A 10,555-nucleotide genomic window follows, 5' to 3' on the forward strand; every position below is an offset into this window, starting at 1 on the left:
GACAGCTGATGTAGTGCAGAAAGCTTTTTCCAAGACAAGATGAAAAATGTAAAGCTTATTCTCAATTTTCCACTTCTTGATGTTAATACAAACAATGATTATAATGACAGCAGAAAAGAGTAGATCTGAAACAACACTATGATGGTGCTATCAGTAGAAATCAAATATTGTTCTAATTTGTCAATTTATTTATCTTTCATTCAAGATGTCTGGCAGAAGTTGTAGACCTTACTAGGGGGAAAATAAAGACATTACTCACTTTAGCTGTTCAAGTTAGATGCTGGATTGATCCCTTCAAACTGCATGGGATTAAGGAAGGTAAAGGAAACTAAACTGGTTAAATATGATCCCAAGATGCCACTAAGACTATGATTAATATTGTAGTCTGACAGAACACTTCTTATCTGGGACAAATAATCACCAAAATGTTAAAGTTTGGATTATCATTGGGAACAGGGCACTGGCATGGCCAGAGCAATGGGATCTTCTGTAGCTGATGACAGACTGTACTATTTCAGTCCAAGAGTTGCTTTTCTCCTTTTTTTTCATCACCAGCAGATGTAAATTAGGTAATATATACTCTTTCGGGCACATGTATCCTGCCAGTGTTAGTGAAATCTCTGATTCTGAGCAACTGTCTGTAGAAGAGTTGGACGTTCTAGACCAGTAAGAAATGAAAGAAGAAAGAGGTATGTGCTCTGAGAACTCTGTGCTAGCTTATTTAGAGCCAGATCACACATTAGTGCATTTTTTACTACAATAGTGTCTCTGCCTCTCTTGAGGCATTAGTATTCTATGTTTTGCTATCAGACAATTGCCATTGCCATGACAAGAGCAGTCATGTTTTTTTTACCAGAGCAAAAACACACTGCAATACACAAGGGACAGTTGAACTGCACTCCTGGTAAGTACGACTACATCTTACCTGTTTGTCAGAGTCCAAAAATGTTCTGAAATGACACCTTAAAGGCAAAGAAGTAAAATTAAAATCTGGACTTCGCAAGTATTTATCAAGCATGCACTTTTTTTTTTTTTTTTTTTTTTAGCTAAAGTAATTTATTTGCTTGGATTGATCATTACTGTTAGTGTAACAGTGGCCATTAATGAATAAATTGTCAGATTAGGAGTAAAGTAACTTTCAGAATTTTTCCTTAGTGCTAAACTTTTCTGCATTTTCCACCAAGCATGATCAATTTTACTAAAACAATGGACAAAAAAAGACACGCAAGATGTTTTGCTTGACTTTCATACTTCATACACTTCTCATATTTGTTCAGCTTGAATACGCATCTCACATTTTATGTAATACTGTGGAGTAGTTATTTTTTATTAGACCACTTTTATTTTAAACATTTTTGGTTAACAAAAGTAAATAGCTTATTTTTCTTCTCTATAATGCACCTGTAAGGCCACTTCTATTGCTTGGTGACCATGGGATCTTTCGATTTTTAAAAGAATACTTGTGTAAAGTTGTTTATTAAATATAATTTTAATCCTTGAGCTACTTTAATCCAGTTAGAAGGCAGCAACTGTCATATCTACTCTACATCAGGAGGTTTTATTAACCTTGAACTACTGTTATTGACTCTTCTACCCTAATATTTTGATGTGATTACATCTGAATGCAGCCCCATCTTTTCCCAATCTCTCTGTTAGGAGTCACTCATCATTTTGCAAAAATATTTTGGCAATGTCCTTTTGTATTTAAACAGTTGCTTGAACAAGTTTTCCAGGCATTTCTTTTGTTTTTCTTTTGTTTCGATGGAATATCTCATTTTAAGAAAAAATATTGTGTTCTTTCAAACTCATATAAATAACTTTGTGTACACACAATATCCAACTGTGGATATATAAATGGAAAAAAGGTGCATAAATATCTGAAAATGTCAGGTTTAAAACAATTATTCCAGAAAATCTTCAGTATATGAAAGGAACCTATTAATCTGGAGCACGCAGATTCATACCAGTACATTTACTTCAGGATAGATAAACCAGTCTAGATCGTAGATATCCCAGCAAAGACTATTTGATTTTCTTCCATATGCAAATACAATCACCTCAGCTTTTGAAGACTGACTTGATGGAAAAATGTTATTGATAATCTTTGCGGCATTTATCATATATATGAATTAATTATTTGCCAACATTTTCCTGTACAAAGTTTCTAGTTAAGAGATAACACATAAAAATCAAATCTTACAGACATACACAAAAATAATTAATTTTATACGTACACACACAATCACTTGACACATTATTCACATAAGTATGCTGAGCGCTCTGCATTTTATCAGTTCAGTATAAGATTTGTTTGTGTGGATTAATCTACATCTTAAGCAGTTAAATTTCACTTCCACATTTTAAACAACATAGTGGACCTTTTGTTTATTCTTTTTCTACAAAAAAGAGAGAAAAATATGGACATTTTGAGTTTATGTAGTCCAACATCATATCCCAGCAGAGGACCGTGATATTTTACATGTGTTCTTAAGCTCTCGCTAAAATTTGCACCCATTACTTTTTCTAGTATTTATTATAGATAAAAAAGAGAATACATGATTGTTTCCTTCTTTTTTTTTCACAGTATCTTTTAAAATCTATTTGAAAATTAACATACTATAACCCTTCAAACTTCTCACCTCTGAATATTTTTTAATTTCGCCTCATCAGTGTCCTTGCCAGAACAAGATTTTCATAGTTTTGCTCTAAACTTGATGCAGAATACAGCCTCAAACTGAACGCAGGAATGCAGGTGAATTATTGCCTATATGGAGAACTGTTAAGAATATCTTGTTATTTAGAAATGACTAATTTTCTTCTATAAGAATTACATTACATAAACTTTGATTTCTTTTTTTCAGACATACTGATTAGTTATTTCTTAATTTGTATTCAGAAAGCTGAGTATTCTTTCCCAATTATAGAGACTTGAGCTTCTCCATTTTAGATAACAATTCATTTCATATAACAAATGTTATTTTCTGGTGTGTCTTTACAATTATTTCAGTTAATTATTCTTGCATCATGGTTGAAATTAAAGATATTTGAAGTTCATCACAGAAGGATATTATAGTCCTGCCTTCTACTCTCTTGATTTTTTTAATAAAATAGACACTTGTTCTCTTACTTGCCTCTGTGACTTCATATAGACAACTGCTGCTGACATTATTTCAGGCAATGTCCTTGGCACTCATGGATGAATTTCATGAATTCTGGATGATCTGAAAAATATCTAAATTTTTACACTGCTTTAAAATGTAATTCTTTAGCACAGCTGAGATACTGTCTCTTTTACCACTGCAGAAATACTCCTGCAACAAGTTTACTTTTTTTTTTTTTTAATTAAAATTAAAGCAAAAACCATATTAAAATCTCCTGTCTTTTTAAAACCATTTTAGTAGCTTGTAATTCTGCTGAGTAAAAAAATGTATGAGTACAGATATGGAATTCAATGTTTTTCTGCTTTACCTGCTTCTATTTGTGAATTTTTCGAAAGAGTTCTAATCTAAGAATTTTCAGCACTCATTAGGTCTGCTTTTTCTTAAGTCCACTATTTTCAGTAGGTCACCCTCTTTCCTTTCGAATGATTAGCCATCTTTGATGGATGTGGTATTCATGATGGCCTTCATTACCCAGCTCTCCTCCAGGCTCTCTGCTTTCTCAGCCAGTCACTCACTTGTGTTTGAAAGCAAATCTAGAGAAGTCTCCCCTCAGGTTGTATTCTCCACCTGTGTCTTACTGGCTTCCACTTTCTGATTCTTTCTTTTCAAGCACAAGTAGAATTTAATTCACATAAATTTTGGTGTTTATTGTATGGGTAGTTATACTGACCTGGCCGTGAAACTCTCATTTTCATTGGCTATCTAGACATGTAGTTTGTAAGGTAATTCATCTAATTTTAATGTCAGTATGAACACAATACCAAAACATAAACTTTTCATGAACTTCACTGCCCTCTTAACTAATTTCCACAGATTGTAAAGGGTACTAGTTGTGACTTGCTACCATTTAGAGATGTCTTCTTTCCCCCTTTTGTCTATCCTTTCTTAATAGAGCTAAACTTTTAAATTGACAGTGGATTGTATTGCAATTGAAACTGTATATTGACATATTGTATGTATATGCATATATAAAAATTAGGAGAACAGAGAAGTTTAAATTTCTAGTTAATCATTTTGATTTAAATGACTGGTAAATCACCATCAATGAAGGACACTCTCGAACTTCAGGAAAACTATTTACTAGATTGATGGTCATTAAAAATACACATTGCCAATGCTGAATACTTATTCATTATAATTTGTTATCACTAAATACACAAGCAATTAATCCTTAACAATCTAAATTATCTATGGGTATAAAATACGACAGAGCTGATACCCTATGTATGCTGACAACTACATTCCTTGATGTTTTTTGTCCAAAGTCAAGGTCAAAAGTTTTGAGAGCTCTTCCATAAGGAAAGTTGGAACCAGCATCTTCTTTTATAAATTGCTCTGTTGATGTTTTTTAATTTTGTGTGCTATTCTCCAAAATAAAAAAAATAATCACACTTGCTCCCAACATAATTCATCCTTTTTTTAAGGATTGGGACTTTTGTTTTATCTCAGCATCTTTCTTGCTTACTCCGCAGTATTACCTTCACCATTTTTACAGTGCATTTCTTCAGTATAAAAGACAAAAAAAATGAGTAAATGCAGTCTTGAAATGAACTCCTCTCCTGCCTGTTCTAAATCCTTGTTTATATCTTGCAGATTTTCTGCGTTCAGTTTTTCTTTTAGCCCATTTCTATAAATGGGAAAACATGTCCATTTCAATTTCTTGATTACACGCTGTTTGTATATTTATGTTTTTCTGTTATAAACAAGCTCTCCTTGCTGGTGGTGATATCTATTAGTGTTCTTATAGTATTAAAAAAAGGCTAAAAACTGCTACAGTATTTGGGTATGCAAATATCCATGTTCAATGCAAGCAAATAATAATTGTATCTTGGCTAATATTCTTCTCCTTCATGGGTGCAACTGCTTTACGTAAATTCTGAATATGTGGATAATCACATTCATGCTCTGCTACTACAGTTAAACTATAATTATAACAACTGTTGAATATTGTCTATTATAGCTTTCTAAATGCACTTGGGGTTGTATCTATATATAAAAGTGCATGTTCCATGAAAAATCCTTTGTTAATATTTAAGGTATATACAAATAAAAGTAAGTCATCAAAAAACATTTAGAATTGCCTTTGACCTTGAGCAAAAACATGCTCTACTTCTGCATTTGCTTTTAATGATATCTACAATGCAAGCTTGAGGTTTAGAAGAAGAAAAAGCTTTGAATTCACCCTTAGGATGCTCTCTTGCAGACAAACCAGGACACTTATACCAGGCTTGTTGAAAAGGCATTGGATTATTTAAGTCCATTGCATAAGAGAATAAGTCCCCAGGGTTCCTCTGTATTGTATTTCCAGCTGACAGCAAACCTGACCTACAATGATGTGTTGATCTGGAAGCATAACAGCAAACAGAAGAATTCCCCAAGGAGCCAAGAATGCACTTCTGTTTGATAGAGGAGAAAAAGCTCAGACTGGCGTCTAGGCATTGCACTTTCTTATTATAAAATGTGATAAGCTTATCCATGACAAGATATAGAAGTCCCTAGAAGTTTTTCCTGTGCTTGCCTCTCACATTAGCTTTTAGAAAATTTGGTGAGGGAGAAAATGTTAAATCACTGGAAAAACTTTCTGTGATGTAGACAGATTTGAAATGTAACATAGGTCTGTCCTGTGGACATTGTTAATGTGCTCATTACTTCTCATACATAGAATGCCTATGCCTATTACCAGTACGTGGCATGTGAATGTCCTTCAGCTGTCCATTATAAAGCACTTGCACTTATTGCAAATTATCCCTTTCTCTGAGGTGTAAAGGATGGTAATTACCTGTTGAAATCCTCTGACAGATTTCTGCATGTTACTGGGGAGAGTCAGCTGTAGTAATACATAGTAACACGGTTTGCTGTAGGATTCACCTTCATAACCCTTAGTAATCTGCTAAAATGCTCCTTATTCTGCCTCAGTGCACTCAGTCAATATGATGCACTGACACTTCTTTCCGGTGCATTATTTCTTATGTCAATAGAGAGAGAACTGTGGTTAAGGCAACCATGCTGATGGCATGTATTTTGCAGAGCGTCTATTGCAGTTACAATTTTATTTAGATAAGTAAAAAGAAGTTTAAATATGAGGGCTGCTCCAAAAGTAATGCCTCTTGTTTTATTATTTTGGCCTGCAACACCAAGGTAGGATGGTGGTGGTAGGGGAGCAGAGTTTGAACTTTCCTGACAGTATTCCCTTACATTTTGTTGCCGTGTAACAGATGGCAGCAGAGGGACAGTCTGAAACAATAGCAACTGACATGGAAGAGAGTGTGAAGAAAGATGCATCACTAACTCTTCCACGAGATAAAAATGGCATCCATTCGTATTCAGTGATGTTTGCTAAACATTTATGAAGACCAAACAGTGGCTGTGAGCACAGTGAGATGGTGAGTGGTGCATTTCAGTAGTGGTGACAGCAACAGTGGTTTGCCTCTGCTGGTGAAGGCATTTATGAGCATGGCGTGCAGGCTCTTGTTCATTGACTGTGAAAATGCATAGCTAATGGTGGTGACTATGCTGAAAAATAGTGCTTTTAGGCTGAGACTTTTCTCTATTAAATAGTGTTTTTGTGCTTTTATGTCTGTTGTAGTTTCCATGGTAATAAATAGGAGGAATGACTTTTGAAGTGTTGTTTTGTTAGAGTGTGGGAGTACATATATATAAGAAGATAAATTACCCCCCAGCATAAGTATCAAAAAAACACTAACACTTAGAGGTTTCTTTAGTGATAATGAAGTAATTTGTCTGGAATTTGGATGCCAGAAAAGAGTTAAAATCTAGTTTAAAAAAATGATAAAGAATTATTTTGTTAGTCTATACATCTTTCAAAAGTGTACATTTCCACAAGCTTTTTTTTTCCATTTGCATTGATAATTTTGTTGCAGATTATTCTATATATATATAAATGATAAGCTGTGAATTATGCAAGGTGGAAAGGTAATAGAAAAATGAATCATAAATACATTGCAGAATTCTTATCCAGAGATAATTACATTGGAAGTGGATGACTCATGCTTAACTATTGTGTTAGTATCTTCTGTGAGGAAAATGAATACAAACCTCATTAATGCTATGAAATCACGTTACAATAAGTTAAAATCTCTATTGAGTTGATAACAGTACAGTAAATTTATTCTACTTCCTGCATAAATATCCTGCCTGTGTAGTTAATGTTATTACTGTAGTAGCAGTTCCTTCTTTGATGGTCTGTTTCTTAAAAATATAATGAGTTTTGAGTCCTGGCTCAAAGAACAGGCAGAATCACCCACAGTCCAGGAATGACAAAAAGATTTTAAAAAAAGTCCTTAGTCTACTGTTACCTATTTGAATGTATATACCTTGCAGCTGAGGGTTTGAGAGATCCATTACTTGTAAATCAGAGTTTGGCCACAGTTTAAGTTCAAGCTTCATGAAAATGTATTTCATGCTAGTGGAAAAAGAGTGGTGAAAATCACCCCTAGCACTCATTGAATAAAACAGCAAGAATTACTGTCTTTCTTGGATTTCTTGCTTGCTTCTTCATCTATATTGATATACATATTGATGTACATATTGATATTTTCTTTACTATTAAATATCCATGCATTTGAAAGAAATGTCTGGAGATCAATCTGGCTTACTTTAAGAACAGACTTACTGAATGAAAATAGACTGGGATTCTTTATCTAACTCCATTCTGTCAAGTTGTTTTGAAAAAGAAATTGAAATAGCAATTAATTTCATATGAAATTTCTTCCCTATTTAAATCATAAAACCTTACTCAATGTATGGTGAATTGGCTCAAAACTTGAGCAAGAATTCCTAAGAAATACTTGTGCTACTATTTCCTGAATTCAACAGGCATCATTGTTTTCTCACCTTCTGATTGCTATCTTCTGACCTGAACAGTATTTTATGCAGAAGTTCACAACAATTGGTATTAAAAGAAGTACAAGTACTTGTAACAAGTACTTGTACTAGTAACAAGTACCTCCAGAATATCTTTTACTGGACCCACTATTTGCACTTATCTTAACATACGTAGAAAATGTGATGGTTTGTAGATTCTCCATGAAGATGCTGGCTGACTACATGTGGTGTTTTTCATCCACATATGCTATGGTGGATGAAACAGATTGTCCACAAGTTCAGTGTAGGCCCACTTCACATTTGTGCATTGCTTTTCCAAGATTTATCTCATGCTAGATGTGCAGGAGAAAAACAGCATAGCTGAATAGTTAGGTACTACATTGCCATGAGAAACCTCATAAATATAAATAGATAATTTAGTTATGTCTTAAAAGGATTTCAGAAAACAACATTGGAATTTGAAACCTCCACATGGCTTAAGGGTCTACAGCAACCTATTACAACCAAAGGGTCTGAATTCATGATGCACTACAAAAAATACCCTGTAAATAAATTTATGAATATAATGTAGTTTGCCTAGGATATTATTTCAGTACACTGTAGAGAATTAGGCAGTAACTTGAATGGATTGGCAATAAATGAGTAATTAAATAAAGAACAATACAGAAAAAATAAAAGAAGCATTAAAATCCAGGACTTTGAACACAAAATAATCTTCCTCTGTTGTTCAAGTCTTTGGCATGGGTTTTCATTGATCGATGACTGAGGATGGAAGCCATATTCCTCCCATTTTCTCATCAGTCAGTCTTGATCCAGCTTTGAATCTCCACAGGGTTCACTGCTACTAATGATTCACTCCATTTAGCACAATGTCTTATTTTTTGAAAATCAGGCATTTCTTCTCTAGTGAATTAATGTTGCACCAGTATAGACAGCAGTGAAACAGTAATATAATAAGCCTATTTTCAGCAGGGCTTGTTGAATGAATGTCCGCAGAAACATATGTCAGTGAAAGAACAGTTACTTAGAAAATAAAATTATTAATACGGTCATGGAATGATTGTTGAAAGAGATCTTCAGGGCTATCTAGCTACAATCTCCTGCCATGTGCAGTGATACTTTTCACTAGAATTTGTTAGGATCTAGTGGATTTCATTAGAAATTCATTTAATTTGATTATTTGTTTTGTCATAAAAATATGAAAAAATATGCAAGATGAAAATTCATGACAACATTAAAATTGTCAGTTTGAAGTTTATCACACCATGCTTCAGCTAAACATGAAGACTTTGACTTGCTGCTTTCCCATATTATTGAAAGCTGTGTGTTATGTAGTTTTATGGCAATTATTTCTACCTTAAAAGCTAATACACCGTCAAAAATTGAAGTTACTGAAAAAGGTTAAATTTTAATTTGTAACGATAAAACACAACAGTGCTATCATAATTTATTGGAAAAATAAGAAAATTTTAATTCTTCTTAAAAAGATTCCTATGCAATTCTTCTGATTCATTGAATCTATAGAACATCCATGGAACAATTTAATAAGTCTCACTTCTTTCTAAACAAAAAGATATAGACTCCTCAGAGCTTGTCTTGAGGCATGAGAGAAGTGTGAAATATACTATTAGGAAAAAATGTTAACTATTTATTTTCACCATATCAACATTTCTTTCTATCTTTCTCAGAGCTGCTCTTTGTAACAGCTGTGGATGTTCCTCAGGCATACACCAGTTAGAATTTATTAACTGTATGCCAACTTAGTCAGATACTGTAGTGTGTCAATACATGGCAAGCCATCTGCACTGAACTGTCAGTTAAAGACATAATTTGACACAAAAACGTTGGTATTTCTATAGCTGTATTATAAAAAACTTTGCATTAGATATCATTCACACACCTTTTTAGAAGAATGGTTAATTACACATAATTATTGTGTGAAGAATAATTTAAGAGAAAATTTATACTAATGCAGTTTGTAAAATGGTGATTCAAGGTCCTTAGTTATGAATGTAGTTAGCTTGAATTGCAGTAGAGAAATATCTCTGATCTTTCACAAGATTCCATGATAGACTGCCTAATGTTGATGTCTCATTGATCACAAAATACTCTTTGGCATGACATCCGCAACATCATCATGCGCTCTTAAACCCACATAATTGTCTAATTTTGGACTGAATCTCCAAAAATGAAGATCTCCAAGGTTCTAATTAATTGTACATATATATATGCACTCATACAGTTACAAATATACATGCATATATATAATGTATGTATGTATAAATGCTTCTACAGCAACAAAAAACCCAAAATTTTTACTGAATGTTCTTCTCATACTTTATCTTTTTGATGTTATCATTGGGTGTGTAGACACACAAAATGATGATAAACGAACTGATAACTGGAAATGCAGCTTATGGGCAAACGAGAAATCTCACTAGAATGGAAGTAAGAGTGCAACATAGCAAGTCAAGTTCTTAAAACATTTCAACTACCTACGTGAAAAAAATGCACTGATTCAACCAGAGGAATTAATATTTTGCTAAATT

This window comes from Lagopus leucura, unplaced genomic scaffold, assembly GCF_019238085.1.
Source record: "Lagopus leucura isolate 7727_CA_CO unplaced genomic scaffold, USGS_WTPT01 Super-Scaffold_100002, whole genome shotgun sequence".
Taxonomy (NCBI): domain Eukaryota; kingdom Metazoa; phylum Chordata; class Aves; order Galliformes; family Phasianidae; genus Lagopus; species Lagopus leucura.